General features: G+C 45.0%; 1 protein-coding gene across 9 annotated transcripts in view; it reads left to right on the forward strand.

Annotated features, from left to right (window-relative positions):
• ASXL2 (ASXL transcriptional regulator 2) overlaps positions 1-23,166 on the forward strand; it is a 175,283-nt gene that overhangs the window by 21,880 nt on the left and 130,237 nt on the right. The window contains exon 1 of one of the 9 annotated variants that reach the window (XM_051843115.2): positions 22,655-22,748. The exons of the other annotated variants lie outside the window; for them this stretch is intronic. The gene's annotated coding sequence lies outside the window, so the exon portion shown is untranslated. Of the gene's footprint in view, positions 1-22,654; positions 22,749-23,166 lie in introns of those variants that run through there. 9 annotated transcript variants of the gene reach the window in all.

The raw sequence follows: 23,166 nt of genomic DNA on the forward strand, positions 1-23,166 counted from the left end.
TTTATTATTTTCTTCCTTTTTCCTTTAGGCTTCCTTTCTTCATTTAAATTTTTTTAAAAGTGAAAGCTATGGGGATCAGCGCCCTGGCTCACTTGGTTAATCTTCCGCCTGTGGCGCTGGAATCCCATATGGGCGCCGGCTTCTAGTTCCGGTTGCTCCTCTTCCAGTCCAGCTCTCTGCTGTGGCCTGGGAAGGCAGTGGAGGATGACCCAAGTCGTCGGGCCCCTGCACCCGCGTGGGAGACCGTGGCTTCGGATCGGCTCAGCGCCTGCCGTAGCAGCCATTTGGGGGGTGAACCAATGGAAGGAAGACCTTTCTCTCTGTCTCTCTCACTAATTCTATCTGTCAAATAAATAAAAAATAATAATAAAAGTGAAAGCTATGAATTTTTATTTTACTGAGATGAAATAAATAACAAAAGAAATGATGTGAAAGTACGCAGTTTTCTGGCATTTAGTATACATTCATGTTTTTGTGTAGCTACCACCTTTCCCAAATTCCAAAACATTTTTTACCACCCAAAAAGAAATGCCCTACCCAATAAACAATACTGATTTCAACCTTTCCCTAGCTCCTAGCAACCACCACTCTGCTTTCCGTGTATAGATTTAACTATTTTGGCCATTTCACATAAATGAAATTATACAATATATGACCTGTGTTATGTCCAACTGCTTTCACTTGACATTATTTTGAAAGTTGACCCATATCAGTACTTTATTCCTTTTATTTCCATTTTATTTGAAAAGAGGGGAGAGAGAGAGAGATGGAGGGAGATTTGCTGGTTCTACTCTCCAAATGCAGGCAATAGCCAGGGCTGGGCCAGGCTGAAGTCAGGAGCTCAGAACTCAATCCAGGACCCCCACATGGGTGGCAGGGACCCAGGATCCTAAGCCATTACTTGCTGCCTCCCAGGGTGTGCAGTAACAGGAAGTTGAATCAGACAGGAGTGGATCTGGGTCTGGACTCAGGCACTCACTCTGTCAGAGTCTGTGAGTGCCCCAAGGGTCAGCTTCACTGCTGCTCTACGCCTGCCCCTACTTCTTTCATTTTTATGTATATGGCATATTTTGTTCTCTGATTATTCACTGGTGGACATTTGGGCTGTTTCTTTTGACTAAGTTTGTTGTGCTGTTAGGAGCATTCATATATAGTTATTTGCTTGAGTATTATCTGTTTTCAGTTCTTTTGGGTATATAGCTTGGGGAGGAATTGCTAAGTCTTATGGCAAGTGTGTGTTTAGGGGCCAGAATTTTGGTGTGGCACGTTAAGCTCTTGCTAGGGATACCATTCTATATTGGAGTGCTTGGGATCTAGTCTTGTCCCTGCCTTTGCTTCTGGTCCAGTTTCTTGCTGTGCATCTGGGAGGTAGCAGATGATGGCTCAAGGACTGAGTCCTTGCTACCTATATGGGAGACTGGAATGGAATTTCTGGCTCCTGGCTTTTGCGTGACTCAGCCCTGGCTTCTGCAGGTATTTGGTTAGTGAATCAACAGACGAAGATGTCTCTCTCTGTTCATTGTTCTGCCTTTCAAATAAATAAAAATGAGTAAGTAAATATTTTAAAAAGTCATTGTTTAACTTTTTGAGGTACCAAAGCACAGATATTTACTTTGAGATATTTATTTTGTCACAGGTGTTTAAAACTCTGTTTTTATCATAACTGCTTTAATAGCAGCCCATGGGTTTTGATCTGTTATACTTTTATTTTTAAAAAATGTTTCTTTTTATTTGTTTGAAGGGCAGAATAACGAGAGAGACAGAGACTTTCTATCCACGGTCTACTCTCTAACAACCAGGGCAGGGTTTCCCATGTGGGTGGGAAGGACCCAAGTCCATAGCCATCAGCTGCTGCCTTCCAGGATGCTCATTAGCAGGAAGCTGGATTGGAAGTGGAGTAGCCGGGATGCCAGTCAGGCTCCCAGTAAAGGATACAAGTGTCTCGACTGTCAGCTTACTTTGCTGTGCCACAACACTCGCCCCATCATATTTTCATTTTTATTTAATTCAAAATGCTTTCTAATTAACTGTTTGCCTTCTTCCTTTACTCTTGGATCATTTAGAAATGTGTTATTTAATTCAAGTGTTATCAAAATTTTTTGTAGTCTTTGTGTCAGTTTCTAGTCTGATTTCATTTTGGTCAGGACACCACACTTTGTATAATTTTAGTACTTTTACATTTACATTTATTAAACTATTATTCAACAACACAGGATGTGGTCTGTCTTAGTGAGTATTCTTTGTACACTTGAAAATGATACGTGTTTAGTGGTTTGGCAGAATACTGTGTAAGTGTCAGATCTGTCTGGTGAGTGACCTTGTTCAGTTCCTTTATATTCTTGGTTATTTTTTTTTAAGATTTATTTATTTATTTGAAAGGCAGAATTACAGAGAGGCAGAGAGAGAGAGAGAGAGAGCGAAAGGTCTTCTGGGGCCAGTGCTGTGGCATAGCGGGTGAAACCACCGCCTGCAGTGCCGGTGTCCATGTGGGCGTCGCTTGGTGACCGGGCTGCCCCACTTCCCATCCAGCTCTCTGCTATGGCCTGGGAAAGCAGTGGAAGATGGCTCAAGTCCTTGGGTCCCTGCACCTGCGTGGGAGACCTGAAGAAGCTCTTGGCTCCTGGCTTCAGATCAGCGCAGTACTGGCCATTGCAGCCCTCTGGGGAGTGAATCAACAGATGGAATATACTTCTCTCTGTCTCTCTGTCTGTCTGTTTTTCTCTCTCTCTCTGCCTCTGCCTCTCTGTAACTCTGCCTTTCACATAGATAAATAAATCTTAAAACAAAAAAAGTCTTCCATCTGCTTGGTTCAGTCCTCCAAATGGCTGCATCAGCCGGAGCAGAGCCGATGTGAAGCCAGGAGCCAGAAGCTTCTTTGTCCCCCATGTGGGATCAGGGGCCCAAGGACTTGGGCCATCTTCCACTGCTTTCCCAGGCCATAGTAGAGAGCTGGATCGGAAGTGGAGCAGCCAGGCCTCCAAACAGCGCCTACATGGGATGCTGGCACTGCAGGTGGCAGCTTTACCTGCTACGCCACAGTACTGGCCCCCAGAGTTTCATTGCTGTAAAGAGAGACTTCACACTTACTATCAGTTACTTTTTCAGGCACTGGTAACAACTAATCTACTTTTTATGTCTAGATTAGCTTATTCTGGGCAGTTTATGTGAATGGTGTCATAATAAGTGGCCTTTTGGGATTGTTTTCATTTAGCATAATGTTTTCAAAGTTCATTCATATTGTAACAAATCTTTTTTATGGCTGAATAGTACTCCATTGTATGAATATACCACGTTTCATTCATTAGGTGATAGACATCTGGTTAGATAGACACTCATTAGCTGATAGACATTGTTTCCATTTTCTTGGTATGAATAATGCTTCTAGGTACATTTGTGTCTAACTTCTTGTATTAACAAGTGTTTTTAATTTTTTTCAATATGTGTCTAGTGTCACAGGATCATAGGCTGTTTTACTTGTACAGCAGTGTTTGAGAGTACTAATTTCTCCATATCCTTGCCAATGCTTGTATTCCTTTATTTCTTTTTTTTTCCCCCAAATTATGGCTTAGAGTAGGTACCTAATAGGTATCTCAATGTGGTTTTGATTTGTATTCCTGTAAGGACTTGTTTTGTGTTTAGCTTCTTTTCATGTGCTTATTGAACACTTGTTCTTTTTTTTTTCTTTTATTTATTTATTTTTTGACAGACAAAGTGGACAGTGAGAGAGAGACAGAAAGGTCTTCCTTTTTGCCATTGGTTCACCCTCCAATGGCCGCCGCGGCCAGTGCGCCATCCTCCACTGCACTCCCTGGCCACAGCAGAGAGCTGGCCTGGAAGAGGGGCAACCGGGACAGAATGCGGCGCCCCGACCGGGACTAGAACCCAGTGTGCCGGTGCCGCAAGGTGGAGGATTAGCCTACTGAGCCGGGCGCTTAGTGAACACTTGTATACATTGTTTGGAGAAATGTATTTTTGTATGCTTTGTCCATTTTAAAAGTTGTATTGTCTTGTTGGTTTGTAAGCGTTCTGTATAGAATTTTCTTATCAAATGCATGATATGCAGATAGTTTCTCTTTGCATTTTATTTTGGCTTTCTTGATAAGTCCATCAATACGTAAAATGTAATTATTTTTATTCAGTCATTTGGTAATTTGTTTTTTCTTTTTTTGCATGTTCATCGATTTTTTTTTTTGCTATTGAGTCCATCCAGTGAGTTCTGTTGTGTGTGTGTGTGTGTGTGTGTGTGTGTTTTTATTTGACAGATAGTGTTAGTGAGAGAGAGAGAGACAGAGAGAAAGGTCTTCCTTCCATTGGTTCACCCCCAAAATGGCCACCACGGCAGGCGCACTGCGCCAATCTGAAGCCAGGAGCCACGTGCTTCCTCCTGGTGTCCCATGTGGATGCAGACGCCCAAGCACTTGTGCCATCCTCCACTGCCCTCCCGGACCACAGCAGAGAGCTGGAGTGGAAGAGGAGCAACTGGGACTAGAACCCGGCGCCCATATGGGATGCTGGCACCACAGGTGGAGGATTAGCCAAGTGAGCCATGGCGCTGGCCCCAGAGTTCTGGTTTTGTTTTGCTTTTTTGGTTATTGTATTTTTCAGTTCCAAATTTTCCATTTGGTTCCTTTTTTTTTTTTTTTTTTTTTTTTTTTTAAGATTTATTTTATTTATTTGAAAGAGAGAGGTAGAGACAGAGAGGTCTTCCATCCACTGGTTCACTCCCAAATGGCCACACAGCCAGAGCTAGGCTGATACAAAGCCAGGGGCCATGAGCTTCCAAAGCACATGGGTGTGGGGACTGAAGAACTTGAACCATCCTCCACTGTTTTCCCAGGCCATAGCAGAGAGCTTGATTGGAAGTGGAGCAGCTGGGACTCAAACCGGCGCCCACATGGGATGCCAGCGCTGCAGGCTAGGGCGTTAGCCTGGTGTGCCACTGTGCTGGCCCCCCATTTGGTTCTTTCATCTTAGATTGCCACAATTCTTTCTTTTCTTTTTTTTTTTTTTTTAAAGTTTTGTTTGTTTATTTGAAAGAGAGAGAGAGAGAGAGAGATCGATCTTCCATCCTTTGGTTTGTTCTCCAGAGGGCTGCAATGGCCAGGGCTGAGCTAGGCTGAAGCCAGGGGCCAGGAGCTTTATCTGGGTCTCCCACATGGGTAACAGGGCCCAGATACTTGGGTCATCTTTCACTGCTTTTCCCAGGCCATTAGCAGGGAGCTGAATTGGAAGTAGAGCAGTCAGGGCTCAAACCAGTGCCCATATTGGATGCTGGCATCACAGGTGGCATTTCTACCTGCTAAGCCACCACACTGCCCCAGTTCTTCTTCTAAACTGTGATTTTCCATTCATTTCAAGAGTGTTTACCCTTACTTGGGAGTGTTTGTAGTTGTATTTTAGCAGTTCAGTTGGCTAGATTGAGTATGGGCCACTAGTGCTGATCAGGTTCTTGTGGGTCATGGTTTTAATGTCCGTTAAGTTTTCAAAGCGTTGTTAGTGCCATTATTTGGATTTGTTCCTTGTGTGCTGTCAAGTGGCTCACCTGGAATTTAGGTAGTGATCTTCTCCATGGGTTGTGAGACTCTGACCTGTAGGCTAAATCTGGCCCACTACCTGTTTTTTTTTTTTTTTATAGTTTTACCGGAATACAGCTGTGCGCATTTTTTTATGTGTTATGTGAGGCTGCTTTCATATGATAGTGGTCATAGTTGAAAAATTGGGACGCTAAAAAGATTTGCTGGTGTGATGTGTCTAGTTCAGTTCTCAAAGTCTGTGTATACTCTGTAGGACCAGGCTCTACCCAGCTCAGTAATTATTCTAGAGATTGGTAAACACCTTCAAGGGATGGCTTGCCTAAGTTCTTCCCTTTTTGTGTTCTTCCTAGTGCTTTCCAGTTCTTTTAGCTTCTCCTTTCAGCTCTTTGTCCAGAAATCTGGCACTTTCTTCAACCTCTTCTCCTAATACTTCCTTCAACTGTGCTCCCCTTGAGCCAAGTAGCAGGAGACAAGAAAGGGAAAAAGAACCGTGGGTTTTGTCTCATTCTCTTAAGACCATAACTCCTATTGAAAGGGAAAATTTCCTTCGGAGTTGTAGGTACCTGCTTATTACTCTGTTGCTATGGTTGTCACAGGGTCACTTGGAGACTGAGATCTAAAAGAAAGGGAAAGTTTAAAAAGGGGAGACAGGAATCAAGGGGAGAGAGTTGAGGAGGGAGAGAATGAGAACTTTTTCCTCTGTTTCTTTGAGCATTGGGGAATGAGGGCTTTTCATGGAACTCTCTGTATCCATGCTAATTGCCTGTTTCTAGGTTTGGTCTGTGTTGAATTCAAGTTGAGAGATATTGGAGGGGGAAATACCTCTGATGGTACTTTAATTCTGATTTTATTCCCAAGTCTCCTTGCCACCATTTACCTTGTTGTATTTGGTTTAGGATTTTTCCATCTTTGTTCATGAGAGATACTGGTTTGTAGTTTTCTATTCTTTTAATGTTGGCCTCATGGGATTGATTAGGAAATACTCTTTTGTGTCTGTCTTCTGGAAGACATTGTAGAGAATTGGTATAAATTTCTTCCTTAAATGGCAGAACTCACCAGTGAACCCATCAGGGCTTGATGCATTCTGTTTTGGAAGGTTATTAATTATTGATTCAGTTTCTTAAATTGACATACTCTTATCTGGGAGGTAGTGGTGAATGCCTCAGTTAATTGGGTTCCACGTGGGAGACCTGTATTGAATTCCTGGCTCCCAGCTTTCCTGCAGCCTTTGTGGGCATTTGGGTAGTGAACCAGCAGATAGATCTGTGTTTCCTATATCCTTGCCTTTCACATAAATGAATGAAGAAATAAATAAAAGCATCTTTAAAATGCAGGATTGTGCTGATATGAGACTTGATAAGCCTGGGAAAGAGTATATGTGTGCTAGGCCGGCGCCGCGGCTCAGTCGCCGGCACACCGGGTTCTAGTCCTGGTCGGGGCGCCGGATTCTGTCCCGGTTGCCCCTCTTCCAGGCCAGCCCTCTGCTGTGGCCAGGGAGTGCAGTGGAGTGTCGCTCCCCGTCTTCGTGGAGGAACGACACAGGACCCTGCGCTGTTCTTCTGTCTGCTCGGCCCTCCCCGGGTTTGCTGCTGGTTCTTCCCGGGTTGGCTACTGACCCTTCCACCTCCGTGGAAGGGCAGTTCCCCCTGGCCGCTTTCCCCACTTCCGCAGGGGAGCGGCACACCGCCGGCCGGCTCTCTCGGGGGCTGCACAGGTGTTCCCTTAGATGTTCCCTTAGATGTTCCTTGTGCATGCCGTCTCTCTCCTCCTTTATAGTCCTCCTCTGCCAATCCCAACTCGGCTGCCCACACGCCGAGTACGCTGCTCTCCTCCAATCAGGAGCAAGTCCTACAGTTTATTGGTTGAACTGGAGGCAGCTGTGCAGAAGCTGTTTACTTCTCTCCCAGCGCCATATTGTGGGAGAGCAGATGCATAGAATAAGTCTTAATTCCAGTAACTCAGTCTAGTCCGGATTGCTCCCCACAGTGGAGGATGGCCCAAGTCCTTGGGCACTGCACCCACATGGGAGACCAGGATAAGTACCTGGCTCCTGCCATCGGATCAGTGGGGTGCGCCGGCCGCAGCGCGCACTGGCGGCAAAGGAAGACCTTTCTCTCTGTCTCTCTCTCACTGTCCACTCTGCCTGTCAAAAAAAAAAAAAAAAAAAAAAAAAAAAGAATTATATCCCTGCCTCATATTGTATACCAAAGTAAGTTACAGTAGGACTGGGAAATTTAGATGTCTATAAGGTAAATGTGAATATACTTCAGAAAGTTCCTAGAAAGTGGATTTAAAAAAGTTTATTTTGGTGTAAAAAAATTTGAAATCCATGCATAGTTTTTTCATAATATGCATTTCCACAATGTTTTTGAATACCCCTTATATAAATTTCAAATTTATTTGTTTCAAACTAAACATTTTAATTCCATTTTTCTGCAAATTTTTGAATACTTTTTTTTTTTTAAGATTTATTTTATTTATTTGAAAGACAGAGTTACAGAGAGAGGTAGAAACAGAGAGAGAAGTCTTCCATCTGCTGGTTCACTCACCAGATGGCCACAACAGCTGGAGCTGCGCTGTTCAGGAGCCAGGAGCTTCTTCCAGGTCTCCCACATGGGTGCAGGGGCTCAAGGACTTGGGCCATCTTCTACTGCTATCCCAGGCCATAGCAGAGAGGTGGATTGGAAGAGGAGCAGCCAGGACTAGAACTGGTGCCCACATGGGATGCTGGCACTTCAGGCCAGGGCTTTAATCCGCTGCACCACAGTGCCGGCCCTGAAAGTACTTTTTTTTTTTTTTTTTTTTTTTTTGACAGGCAGAGTGGACAGTGAGAGAGAGAGACAGAGAGAAAGGTCTTCCTTTTTGCCGTTGGTTCACCCTCCAATGGCCACTGCGGCCGGCGCACCGCACTGATCCGATGGCAGGAGCCAGGAGCCAGGTGCTTTTCCTGGTCTCCCATGGCCAAGCACCTGGGCCATCCTCCACTGCACTCCCTGGCCACAGCAGAGAGCTGGCCTGGAAGAGGGGCAACCGGGACAGAATGCGGCGCCCCGACCGGGACTAGAACCCGGGGTGCCGGCGCCGCTAGGCGGAGGATTAGCCTAGTGAGCCGTGGCACCGGCCTGAAAGTACTTCTTAATTTGTTTTGTGGTGGTGGTGCAGCAGCTGTATAAAGGTATATGTTTGCAGTAAAAGTAATAGATGCTCATAGCAGAAATCCCAAATACTTGAAGAATGTAAAGACTTTTACATCTCTAGCTCCCCCTTTCTAGAGGCGATGACTGATAATGGTTTGTAAGGTATACATCCAAAGCTGTTCTTTGCATAACATACTGCAGGTCTTCAGAGAGTTTGTGGAAAATGTGTATTATTTTTGAATTCCAGTTTTCCATGATTTGTTTGAAATAACACTTTTTAGTGGGTAAAGAGTTAAAACTATATATACAATTCTGCAACTTCTGTTTTTCACTTATTTGTGACTTCATTGCCTATCTGTACATAGAACACTATGTTTTTTTTCTCAACATTTTTATTGTGAAAAATTTAGAACATGGAGCAAAATAGAATGTTTACAGACTAGAAAGAAGGACGAATTGAGTCTGGTGGTGGGAAAGCTGTGGGAAACACCTGAACACGTGGAATCCCAGTGCCCACATCCTGGTCTTCTCACACGTCAGTGCCCTGGAGGTTCCAGCCCTGCCGACCTACTGCTTCTCAATCGGCCTTTCTTCCAGGCTTCTTTCCCACTGTTCCAGGAGTTCCCCAGAGGAATTCATCTTCCCCGCAAGGTGGGCCTCGTCATCCTGTGCCCCTGGATGTATGCAGGATGCCAACCCTCGGGCCCCTGCCCTCCCCCACATCCACCATGTACTCCTGGCACGCCTCCTGTGAGTCTCTTGGTTCCCAGTCTGGCAGTGGACAAGAAGATGTGGACAAGAATGTAGAAAGCCTGTGGAAGGATGCACAAGCACCACAGGCAGGCCCGGCATCCCTCTTCCTCCTCCTCTTCCAGCAGTGATGCTGACTGAAAACTGGGCCTGAACCCTCCCTTCAGGTCTCCCCAGTTCTGCTCGCCCATCAAGCTGCAGCTGCCATGTTGTACTGGGGTTGTTAGCCCTTGAGCCCCCACCCCACATCTGAAGCTTACCCTGCTGTTCAGCCCTGACGGCCAAGGAAAATGGGAAGAGGATTACCATGGGCTACCAAAGGTCATCTCTTTGCCTGCTTGGATAGATCTTACAGCTGAAGAGTTAGCAGGGGAGCTGTTATCTGAAGATGCTTAGGCCTTCGAGCTAGATGCTGAAGAGAAATTTTAAGATGTAAAAAATGTGATCCCCCCCCCCCTTCTTTTGTAATACTTGTGATCGGAGGGTTTTGTGGAAATTTAATTATGAAAAAAAAAACTTGTATCTTTGTTATAGTGGCGGCACAATTGGATGATTTAGTGGTAGATATATTTCCCAGCAGGCCTTTCTTTGATTGTACCAACTACAGGACTGCTGGGAAGTGGGATCCATTTGGTTGATGAGCTCTGAATGTCATTTTGGAACCTGGTCTCACTCCTTAGTTGAATATGCTATCTCAGGGCTTCTCATCTCCCAATTCTTTGTCCAAATAAAGCTAGAAAAAAGAATTTTTACAGTGAAATTATGGTCTACATTCCATTTTATTATTTATCCTCATTGTTCTTTTTTAAAAACATTGTGACAAAGTGCATGTGAATTTACCATCCTTACCGTTCTCGTCTGCAGGTTGGTGGTGTTAAGTGTATTCCCATTGTTCCATCTGCAGACCTTTTTTATCTTGCAGAACTGAAACTACAGGGAAGCAACTCTCCAGTCACGCTTTCTCCCAGCTAGCAGTTGCCATTCTACTTTCCATTTTACCAGTTTGACTTCACAAAAGACCCAATATAAGTGAAATTACACAGTATTTGACTTTTTGTGATTGCTTTATTTTTCTTAGCTGAATATCTTTAAGTTTCATCCATGTTGTAGCAGGCTAAATAATGTACCACTTTGTGTATTTACCACAATTTGTTTACAGTTTGTAGACACTTGGTTTGTTTCTGCCTTTTGGCTATTGTGAATAATACTGTTATGAGCAGAAGTGTATAAGTACCTTTTTGAAATCCTGCTTTGAATTTTTTTGGATGTATCTTCAGAAGTGATGTTGCTGGATCATGTAGTTCTATTTTTGATTTTCTGCAGAACAGCCATATTATTTTCCATAACATCTACCATTTTATATTCTCATCTCTACTGTACTGTTGTTCTAACTTCTCCACATACTTGCCAACACTTTTTGTTTTAATAGTAGCCATCATCATGGATGTGAAATGCTACCTCATTGTGAGTTTAGAAATTATTCATTTGTAACACAGAGAGCTCTCTCCCACTGGTTCACTCCCTAAGTGCTTGCAATGGCTGGGGGTGGGCCAGGCTGAAGTTGGGAGCTGGAGACCCAGTCTCCTGTATGGCTGCAGGGACCTATCTACTGGAGACAGCCCTGCACTAGTGGAAAATTGGAGTCTGGAGCTGGAGCCAGAACTCAAACCCAGGCACCAGGGCTGGTGCTGTGGCCCAGCAGCTGAAGCCACCGCCTGCAGTTTTGCATCCCAGATGGGTACTGGTTCAAGTCCTGGCTGCTCCAGTTCCAATCTAGCTCCCTGTTAATGCATCTGGGAAAGCAGCAAAAGATGGCCCAAGTCTTTGGGTCCCTGTATCCACGTGGAAGACCAGGAAGAAGTTCCTGGCGCCTGGCTTAGGATTGCCCCAGTTCCAGCTGTTGTGGCCATTTGGGGAGTGAACCAGTGGATAGATCGTTCTCTGCCTCTGCCTCTCTATAACTCTGCCTTTCAAATAAATGATATAAAATAAATCCTAAAAAAAGCCCAGGCACTGTCAGTATGAGATGTGGGCATCCCACTTGGCATCTTAACTGCTATGCTAGATGTTTGGCTTTGTTATTGCATCTTGGGGTGCACAAAAGTTTCAGATTTTGATGTAGTGCTGTTTGTTTATTTTTACTGTGTTTCTAAGACTTTGGTGCCTACAGTATTCTTTTTGATGGAGGTAGTCTTCTAATTGGTTCTTCAGCAATTTATTTTACTAATTCCTTATTCAAGTTTAGGTCATTACCAGATTTGTGATGCTAACAAATATGGCTCCAGTAAATATAGTAGAACACATTTATTTGTATACTTACAGAAATAGATAGAATTACTTTTTAAATTGGAATTGTGGAGAGTATCAAATTGTGCTCCAAAAGGACTATACCATTGTACAGCAGTGGACGAGTGTTTGCTTCCTATATCCTGTTGAATACCAGGCTTTTAACATTTTTTGCCTTGCGAGTTCAGTAGTTGAAAAACATTTTTTAAAAAAGATCTATTTGTGGCTCAATAGGCTAATCCTCTGCCTTGCAGCGCCGGCACTCTGGGTTCTAGTCCTGGTCGGGGCGCCGCATTCTGTCCCGGTTGCCCCTCTTCCAGGCCAGCTCTCTGCTGTGGCCCGGGAGTGCAGTGGAGGATGGCCCAAGTCCTTGGGCCCTGCACCAGCATGGGAGACCAGGAAAAGCACCTGGCTCCTGGCTTCGGATCAGTGCGGTGCGCCAGCCGCAGCGCGCCGGCTGCGGTGGCCATTGGAGGGTGAACCAACGGCAAAAAGGAAGACCTTTCTCTCTGTCTCTCTCTCTCTCACTGTCCACTCTGCCTGTCCAAAAAAAAAAAAAAAAAAAGCTATTTATTTGAAAGGCAAGTGATAGGGAAGGAGAAGGAGAAGGAGAGAGAGAGGTCTTCCATCTGGTGGTTCACTCTCCAAATGCCCGCAACAGCCAGGCTGAAGCCAGAAGATAGGAACCCCCATCCTGGTCTCCCACATGGGTGTCAGGGACCCAAGCACTTGGTCCATTCCCCGCTGCCTTCCCAGGTGCATTAGCAGGGAGCTAGATCAGAAGCTGAGGAACCGGGACTTGGACTGGCACTCTGCTGTAGCGTGCAGATATGTAGTGGCCACCTAACCCTCTGCGTCACAATGTTGGCTGCAAAATACCTGGTTTAGCTTTTGATTTCTGTATTCATGGTTGTAAGGTTGTGGTTGAACGTCTCGTATTTCAGTTTCTCTAAACCTGTTTATTTTATCTTTTAAAAGATTATTTATTTGAAAGGCAAAGTTACACACAGAGAGAAGGAGAGGCAGACAGAAAGCGAAGAGAGAGAGAGATCTTCTATCCGCTGGTTCACTCCCCAATTGGCCGCAACAGCCAGAGTTGCACCAATCCGAAGGCAGGGGCCAGGAGCTTCTTTGGTCTCCCACGTGGGTGCAGGGGTCCAAGGACTTGGGCCACCCTCTATTCCTTTCCCAGGCCATAGCAGAGCACTGGATCAAAAGTGGAGCAGTCAGGACTTGAACTGGCACCCATATGGGATGTCGACACTGCAAGCAACAGCAGCTTTACTCACAATGCCACAGCGCCGGCCCTTGAACTGCTTCTTTATATCCTTTGCCAGTTTTGTTTTGAATTGTTGGAATTTTTCTCATTGATTTGTCACAGTGTTGTTGGTGGTATGTTTTCCAGCTTTTCTCCCTGATTTCTCTGTAGATTTTGTCTATGGGGAATGTGTATACATGTGTGTATGTGCATTCTTGTGTATGCTTATGCATGCATGCGCCTATATACAATATCCATGTTTTTTGTTAAAGATTTATTTTATTTATTTGAAAGGCATAGTATCAAAGGGGTAGAGAAGGAGAGAGATCTTCCATCTGCTGGTTCACTCCCCAGATGGCTGCATCAGCAGACTGTGGGTCTGTCCTGAAACCAAGAACATGGACCTCCATCCTGGTCTCCCATGTGCATGGCAAGGATCCAAGTACTCAGGCCGTATTCTGTTGCCTCCCCAGGCACATTAGAAGGAAGCTGTATCAGAAACCAAGCAGCCAGGACTTAAACTGCTGCTGCAAAAATGGGACGCTGGCTTTGCAGCTGGTGGCTTAACCTACTGTGCCACAATGCCAAATTTTATTTTTTTTTGTCACACTTGCAAATATTTTCCCTCTTATTGCTCTGGGTTTTGTATCATTTTTTTTTTTTTTAAGATTTATTGTATTTATTTGAAGTTGGAGTTGCACAGAGAGGAAAGGCAGAGAGAGAGAGGTCTTCTATCCACTGGTTCACTCGCCAGTTGGCCGCAACAGCTGGAGCTGCGCCGATCCAAAGCCAGGAGCCAAGAGCTTCTTCCGGTCTGCCACGCAGGTGTAGGGGCTCAAGGACTTGGGCCATCTTCTACTGCTATCCCAGGCCATAGCAGAGAGCTGGATTAGAAAAGGAGTAGCCAGGACTAGAACCGGCACCCATATGGGATGCCAGCACTTCAGGCCAGGGCTTTAACCCGCTGCGCCACAGCGCTGACCCCTATGTCATTCTTTTGAAAGCTTACTTAACAAAGGCAAAATCCACAAAGGACAAGATTTAACTATATGAAAATGAAAAAATATCTTATAGGTAAATAATACTTGTACATGCTAAAAAATATGGGGAGAATAAAAAAAAGGAGAAAAGCTTCCCACAGTCTTAACCAGTGATAGGTCAGCATACTATTCCTCCAGGGTTTCCCTCTACTTAACCTTGTGCTGGCTTGTGTTATTGTGAGTCATTAGTACATAACTCTTGAAGAAGTAACTCTGCTTACTGATTATGCAGGCCTAGCTGCCTCCTGCTGCCTGTGTGAGCGCTGGTATGGCTCACTAGAGCCTTGGTAGCTGGTAAGCAGTTAGGGTGGGCAGAAGCTAGAGCAGGGAGTGCCAATACTGAAAAGTCATCACAATGGCATTCAGAAATGTCTTCATATAAAAGTGACTGCAAGTTGTATTTTCTTTCCTTTCATTCTGTTGTGCAACTTTCCCTCCCTGTTTAGTAATGTTCTTTTTACAGTGCCTGCATTTTTTCTTTTAAACCATGGAAAGGCAGCCAAAGCAAAAGGGTTTTTATTTCACATTTGAATCAGAGCTTTAAATAGAGATCATTGTACTTCTGGGGGGGCCATTGTGCTGGTGGCAGTATTAACCACAGAAAACTCTAGAGTTTTCTCTAATAAGGAACGTGAAATTCAGGAAATCTAAGTTGGGATTGCTTCCTTAGCCTTCTCTCTCAATCTCTCTCTTTTTCTAAAAAAAAAAGATTTATTTATTTGAAAGGCAGATAAAGATATGGGATAGAGAAAGAGATCTTCCATCTGCTGGTTTGCTTCTTAAATGGCCACAACGACTAGCTCTGGGCCACCCTGAAACCTGGAGCCAGGAACTCCATCTGAGTCTCCCATGTGGGTTGCAGGTTCCCAAGCAATGTGGCCTTCTGCTGGTGCTTTCCCAGGCACATTAGCCAGGAGCTGGATCAGAAGTGGCACTACCAGGACACTAACTTTTTGCTTGTATGGAATGCCGGTGTCTAAGGCTGGGCTTACTCCGCTGCACCACAGTGCCAGCCCCTTGGCTGTCCTGTGCTTCAGGAGGCCTCCTTTCAGTGCTCTGTTTTTTTGTTTGTTTTTGTTTTTATTTTTTTTTAGTTTTATTTACTTGAATGGCATGTCAGAGACAGAGAGCGAGAGAGAGAGCGCCTCTGTCTGCTGGTTCAGTACCCATATAAGCTGCAGCAAGGCTGAGCCAAGTTGAAGTCGGGAGCCTGGAACTTCAGGCAATTCTCCCATATGGGTGGCAGGGACCCAAGTACTTGGGTCATCATCTACTGCCTTCCCAGGTGCATTATCAGAGAGTTGGATCTGAAGGAGAGCAGCCGGGTTTTGAACTGGCACTCTGATATAGGATGCCAATGTTGTAAGTAGCACTTAATCCATGTGCCACAATGCCAGCCCTACGTTCTCTCTTTAATAAAATCTCAGTGAATAAGTGGAGATAAGAAAAATAATATGAAGTAATTAACTGTGGCAGTTACTTACTTGAAGTACCTGAAGTAGCTGAGAAGGAAGGGTGTCATTGTGGGTGAGAGCACATTTCATGGAGAGAGAGATGTATCTGGACTTGGTTCTTTTGAGCAAGGATGTGGGAGCACAGATTCTGTTTGACATCTGGGAAACTCTGCCATCCTAAACAATTGTCTTGTCTTGGTAGCTTCAAGGCATTGCTTTGGCTAGTTTCTGGGAATATTTCATCATATTGTTCAATAATTTACAAAGCTTAAATAAAAAATCATGTGAAGATTTAAGAAAATTCTTTTCTAGTATGATTAAAAGCTTTGTGTGACTAGTAGACTCTAATTATTGCCAGTCTGTTTCCCATAATTAGCTTTACTGTCTTGAATCCATGTGTATGAATTCATAATATAGATTTGTTGTCTATTCCAGTTCTTAATCTTGGTCTCAGGTTCTCTCTCACTTAGGACTCTTAAAAAATGATAAGAAAACTTATCCCAAAGTGGTAGAAAGAAGAAAAAGGAATTTGTCACTGAAAACTTTCAAAGAACATTAGGTATGATTGGTTCAGTGTTTAAATAGGGCATTATCAAAATTTTGCTTCTCTTTGTCTTTGGGGTGCTGATTTGATTGCCAAACTCTTTTTTTTTTTTTTTTTTTTTTTTTTGACAGGTAGAGTGGACAGTGAGAGAGAGACAGAGAGAAAGGTCTTCCTTTGCCGTTGGTTCACCCTCCAATGGCCGCCGCGGCCGGCGCGCTGCGCTGATCCGATGGCAGGAGCCAGGTGCTTCTCCTGGTCTCCCATGGGGTGCAGGGCCCAAGCACCTGGGCCATCCTCCACTGCACTCCCTGGCCACAGCAGAGGGCTGGCCTGGAAGAGGGGCAACCAGGACAGAATCCGGCGCCCCAACCGGGACTAGAACCCGGTGTGCCGGCGCTGCTAGGCGGAGGATTAGCCTAGTGAGCCGCGGCGCCGGCGCCAAACTCTTAATGGAGCAAAAAAGCTGTTAACCCCAGCCTCACATCATTCAGGTTGAAGTCTAGTGATTGCTGGAGAGAAATAATCCTTACTTATCTCATGTTCTGCCCATTCAGTCTTAGCTTGAGTCTTCTGCACGTTTCTATTTTTATTTTATTTTATTTATTTATTTATTTATTTATTTATTTTTGACAGGCAGAGTGGACAGTGAGAGAGAGAGACAGAGAGAAAGGTCTTCCTTTGCCGTTGGTTCACCCTCCAATGGCCGCCGCAGTTGGCGCGCTGCGGCCTGCACACCGCGCTGATCCGATGGCAGGAGCCAGGAGCCAGGTGCTTTTCCTGGTCTCCCATGGGGTGCAGGGCCCAAGCACCTGGGCCATCCTCCACTGCACTCCCTGGCCACAACAGAGGGCTGGCCTGGAAGAGGGGCAACCGGGACAGAATCCGGCGCCCTGACTGGGACTAGAACCCGGTGTGCCGGCGCCGCTAGGCGGAGGATTAGCCTAGTGAGCCGCGGCGCCGGTCTTCTGCACGTTTCTAAACCAATTGCTGTGGCCAAGATGATGGAAAGTACTCATTGGTTCCATGCTTTACTGTTATTGTTGGTTTATACAGTATGGATTGAGGATGGCAGAGAGGGTGGATCTCTCTCTCTCTCTCTCTCTCTCTCTTTTTAATTTTATTTATTTGAAAGTCAGAGTTACACAGAGAGAGGAGAGGCAGAGAGAGAGAGAAGAGAAGGAGAGAGGTCTTTCATCCACTGGTTCACTCCTCAATTGGCTGCAACAGCTGGAGCTGTGCTGATACGAAGCCAGGAGCCAGGAGCTTCTTCTGGGTCTCACATGCGGGTGCAGAGGCTCAAGGACTTCGGCCATCTTCCACTGCTTTCTCAGGCCATAGCAGAGAGCTGTATCAGAAGTGGAGCAGTCTGGGCTGGCGCTGCGGATCAATAGGCTAATCTTCTGCCTGCGGTGCCGGCAAACCTGGTTCTAGACCTGGTTGGGGCGCCGGATTCTGTCCCGGTTGCCCCTCTTCCAGGCCAGCTCTCTGCTGTGGCCAGGGAGTGCAGTGGAGGATGGCCCAAGTGCTTGGGCCCTGCACCCCATGGGAGACCAGGAAAAGCACCTGGCTCCTGGCTCCTGCCATTGGATCAGCGCCGTGCGCCGGCCGCGGCGGCCATTGGAGGGTGAACCAACGGCAAAGGAAGACCTTTCTCTCTGCTCTCTGTCTCTCACTGTCCACTCTGCCTGTCAAAAAAAAAAAAAGAAAAAAGAATAGAAGTAGAGCAGTCGGGACTCGAACTGGAGCTCATATGGGATGGCTGTACTGCAAGCGGTGGCTTTACCTGCTGTGCCACAGCGCCAGCCCCAGAGAGGTGCATTTCTAAAAGAACAGTAGGACTTTTTTATCATGAGAATGCTGAAAGGGAGGTGAGTTCCTAGAAACACAGATCTACCTTAGGCTTCATGAAGTGTGTGGACCCACAGCAACCAACAATAAAAGTTACACCTTTTTTTTTTTTTTTTTTTTTTTGGGTGTGAGCATTTGCTATAGCAGTTAAGACACTGGGATGCTGGCATCTCATATCAGAGTTCCTGGATTCAAGTCTGGGCTCCATTCCCAATTGCAGTTTTCTGCTAATGCCCTCCCTACGAGGCAGCATGAGTGAAGGTGGCCTGTTGGCAGTGTGAAATTCTCTATTCATCAGAGCTGTAGTGGAGATTAGAGGCAAGGGGTTTTTTAGGGATGTGTTGGAGGACACTGAAAAACTGTGTCGTATTTTATTTATAAAAAAATTTTTATTTGGGAAGCAGAGAGAGCTCCCATATTCTGACTATCTCCCCACATGCCTGTAGTGGCCCACTGAGGCCAAAGTTGGGAACTTGGAACTCTACCCAGGTCTCCCACGTGAGTGGTAGGAACCCAATCAGTTGAGCCATTGCTGACAGCCATCACTGCTGCTTTCTAGGGTCTGCATTAGTAGGAAGCTGGGATCAGGAGCCAGAGGCAAGTATTGAACTGAGGTAAGCCAATATGGAAGCTGGCTTAACTACTGCTCCTGACACCCACCCGGACTCTGTTGAGTCTGTTTGTACACAGTTGGTGCTCCACAGTAAGCCAACTCTTGTCATCAGTGTCTCAAGGCTAACATTGGCTGGGGTCTTAGAATGGCTTATTGTAGGAGATTAATGGGATAAGTGACAGTCTCTGCTGCACAGCTGGTTCCAAGGCCATAATGATAGTCCTCATGTCCCTCCACCTCCACCCATTCTAGAGTTGCTTACTTTTGGCCAGACTTCAGCTGGTCTAGGTTGCTTGCCTGAGACCATTACTCCTGAGGAGTCTGAGCTCTCATCACGTCTTTGCCCTCTGCTGAAGTTGCCTGTTGGAAGGCAACATGTGGGAAGCATGGAGAACCATCTGGTAGATTCAGTTACCTGCAAGGTAGCGTCAGTTGTAGCAGCCATTGTAATGACTCCTTTTCTTGCCTACTTGTTTATCTGCATAAGCCCTCCAGTAGTTGTTAACTTCGGATTCAGATTAAAGGTCCCTTGATAAAAATGTTTTCTCTAGGAATAGGATCTCTATTCCCAGTAGAGCCTAAAGTTGCAGGGATGGGAACCAAGTATTTAATTTGGTCTCTGGAATCGTAGGAACCAATCTTAACTTCCAGTTTCACCTCTGATTGTACTTTGAGGATGTATTTACTGCATTTTGGAGGCCAATCCAGTATTCTCTTGGGCTTTTTTTTTTTCTTTTTGATGATATCACAGACTGTGAGATCGCAACCTAGAACCCATTTTTATGCTTCTTTTTTTTTTTTTTTTAAAGATTTATTTATTTATTTGACAGAGTTACAGAGGGAGAAGAAAGGCAGAGAGAGAGGTCTACCATCTGTTGGTTCAATCCCCACATGACAGTAATGGCCTGGGCTGGGCCAGGCCAAAGCCAGGAATCAGGAACTTTTCTGGATCTCCCATACGGGTGCAGGAGCCCATGCACTTGGGCCCTCCTCCACCGCTTTCCCAGGCCACAGCAGGGAGCTGGACCGGACGTGGAAGCAGCTGGGTCTTGAACGGCATCCCATCTGGCGCTTCAGGCCAGGGCATTAACCCACTGTGCCACGGCACTGGCTCTTTATGCTTCCTTTTGCAAAAAAAAAAGGGGGGGGGGGTCTGAGGTGGTATTAGGCCCCATGTGGCGAATCAGCTACCCTTGGACAGTGGTGGTGGTTGAGGTATTAGAGGCAGAGAGAGCAAGCTCTGCTGGACTTACTGATAGTGCCGGCCCGAGCAAATTGCTGTCCCTCTCCTGGTGGGAGAGGTCCAGTGTAATCAGCTTGCCATGGGCTCATCTTGTTGAAGAGCTGTGACACACGGAGCCTTATGGTTGGCAGTGCTGGTGGTTTTCATCATTTGCTGGCTGATGTGATCTTGGGCAAGTCACTTCAATTTTCATAAAAAAGAAATAGGATGATAGTATCCCCCTTGTAGCTTTATTATAAAAACTAAATTAGCTAATATATGTAAAGCACTTAAAATAGTACCTGACACTTAAATGTTAGATAAGTATTAACTATTAAATTGTTACCAATTCTTCAGAGTTGGGGAGAATTAGATTTTGAGACTTTTTTTTTTTTTTTTTTTTTTTTGTAATACAGAGTATGTAATATCCAGACTTCTTGGATAATCAAGTAAAAAGAAGAATCCAAGCTAGAAGACTTTAGTCACTTGTGTGACTTACTAGTCATTCAGAATTAAGGGATCCCTAGATAAAACAAAACCACTGTGCTGATTGAGGCAAAAGGTGCCTTTCTGTATAAATTGGGTATGTAAATAGTCTCAGCTACTTATTACACATAAGTTTCAGCTCCCAAATTCATAACCTTATTTGTATTTGCTTTCAACTTAAAAAATTGTCTAAGGCTACTTATTTAAAAAAATTTGTCTGAATCCATTTGCCTGTTGTGTTGACATGGGGACAAGGGATACGTGCATCTCCTTTTATCCTGGTTCAGTGACACTACTCAAGTCTTGACAGAAGCAGTTACTCCTTGAGTCCCCACTTGTGCTTCCTTCCCTCTTCCTGGGAGGGCTGTTTCAACTCTGTTGCCACTTCTGGATTCCCATTCAGGGTTAAACCCCCTCCAGCCTGATTTCTTCCTTCCTGATTAAATGGAATCTGAACTTGTAAAGATCTCTGTGTTGCTAAATGCAGGGAATGCACTTCTGTTGTTATCTCAGCTTCTGAGTAGCTTTTGCCATTGTGCCCACCTCAGCTTCTTAGAATACTTTCATCTTTTCAGAGGCCCCAGCATTTTCTGCTTTTCTTCCTATCCTTCTGGCCACCTGTTAGTTTATTTGCTAGCTTTTCTTCTCTGCCTCTTAACCACAGGCAGATTGTTCTGTAGCATCGTCAGCTCTCATCTTTCTCACTCTGCATACTCTGACCTCTTCACTTCAATATTCTTGGTTCCCTAATTAAAGCTCTCCCACCCCCTTGGCCGGCACCCAGCACTCCCGGTTTCTAGTCCCGGTTGCCCCTCTTCCAGTCCAACTCTCTGCTGTGGCCCGGGAAGGCAGTGGAGGATGGCCCAAGTGCTTGGGCCCCGCACCCGTATGGGAGACCAGGAGGAAGCTCCTGGCTCCTGGGTTCGGATCAGCATAGTATGCTGGCCGTGGCGGCCATTTAGGGGGTGAACCAATGGAAGGAAGACCTTTGTCTCTCTCTCTCTCTCTCTCACTGTATAACTCTGCCTGTTTAAAAAAAAAAAAAGCTCCCCCACTTCCAAGATTTGTTTATTATTTGAAAGTCATAGAGAGAGGGAGAGACAGAGAGAGAGAGATCTCTTGTCAGCTGGTTCACTTCCTAAGTGGCCGTGAAGGCTGGAGCTGGGTCATACTGAAGCCAGGAGCCAGGAGCTTCATTCAGTTCTCCTGTGTGGCAGGGCCCAGGCACTGCTTTTCCCAGACCATTAGAGGGGAGCTGGATCAGAAGTAGTGCAGCTGGGGCTTGAACCAGGGTCCATGTGGGATTCTGGCATCACAATTGGAGGCTTTACCTGCTATGGTATGATGCCAGCCCCAGTTAAAACTTTTGTATTTTGGTAAATAAGTCTTTTAATACTGATATAATTCTATAAAGATCATCATGTCATTAATTTGGACATTTAAGTATAAAATAGTCATAGATTATGCAGGATTCAGACTACACATCTGTGCATACCTGGAATGAACTCGTAAGTGTAACAACAATTGAAATTTAAATACTGCTGAAGTCTAATGTGAATCTTGACGGCTACCCAGCTTATTCTTGAGTATCAGAAAATAACGATTTTTACATCTGTTTTACTAGCTGAGTTGAGAATCTGCAAACTAAAAATTAGGAATATTAGGCATGTTTTAGAACTATTTAATTGCACCTTAAATTTTTTGGTTTAATTTGATTCTTTGTGGTTATTCATATTGTCATAAGGGAATTTCTAAAAGTTACTGTTATTTTGTAGTTCCATGAGTAGTTCCAATGTAATGAGGGTTTGTTTGATGAACACTGCCCTCCTGTGGTTGAAGTAAGCTAAATGTTTTATAAAGTACTAGTCTCCATTTATATTGATCATGTAGTAGAAGAATGTAATAGTTAATCTAGTATTTTTACACATATGATTATATGGGGCCATTTTGTTTTTTATCTCCTCTCCCTCTAAGGTTTTTGCACATTTTTCTCATTTCCATGCATATTTTCTTAAGTGAATTAAAAGGGTTAAGTGTAAATGAAAGAAAAATTGTTATTGAAAGGAAGGAAGGTACATTTAAGTGGAGAAGTCTTGAAAGAAAAACAAGGCCAATTAATTACAATGTATAACATTAATAAGAAGGGCCTGGGTTGGAGTCCTGGCTTTGCTTGTGGTTCTAGCTTGCTACTGTTACACTCCTCGGGAGGCAACAGCTGATGGCTATTGGATCCCTGCCACCCACATGGGAGACCTAGATTGAGTTCTCGCTCCTTTCTTTGGCCTGCCCCAATCCCAGGTGTTGTGGGCAGTTGAGGAGTGAACAAGTAGATGGAAGATCTCTGTTTTTCTCTCTCTGCTCTTCAAATACATAAAAATTCATAAATAAAACATTTAAAAATTCTACATGTGAACAAGCCTCTAGGTGTAAATTCTTTTTTTTTTTTTTTTTTTTTTTTTGACAGGCAGAGTGGACAGTGAGAGAGAGAGAGACAGAAAGGTCTTCCTTTGCCGTTGGTTCACCCTTCAATGGCCGCCGTGGCCGTCGCACCGCGCTGATCCGATGGCAGGAGCCAGGTACTTATCCTGGTCTTCCATGGGGTGCAGGGCCCAAGCACTTGGGCCATCCTCCACTGCACTCCCGGGCCATAGCAGAGAGCTGGCCTGGAAGAGGGGCAACTGGGACAGAATCCGGTGCCCTGACCGGGACTAGAACCCAGTGTGCCGGCGCTGCAAGGCGGAGGATTAGCCTAGTGAGCCGCGGCGCCGGCCGTAAATTCTTTTTTCTGAAAATAGAAGGGGTCAGAGAACCATGCAATTAGCAAAATACAGAATGTGGAACACTTAGTACATAGTCTGCTTGTTTTTTTCAGTATGTAAATTAGAACGAAAAAGAGTGAGAAGACACTTTAAGACACATTTTAAGGGGCCAGTGCGGTGGTGTAGAAGGCTAAGCCTCTGCCTACCATGCTGGCATCTTGTAGGGGCACTAGTT

Source organism: Oryctolagus cuniculus, chromosome 2 (genome assembly GCF_964237555.1).
Source record: "Oryctolagus cuniculus chromosome 2, mOryCun1.1, whole genome shotgun sequence".
NCBI classification, from domain to species: Eukaryota; Metazoa; Chordata; class Mammalia; order Lagomorpha; family Leporidae; genus Oryctolagus; species Oryctolagus cuniculus.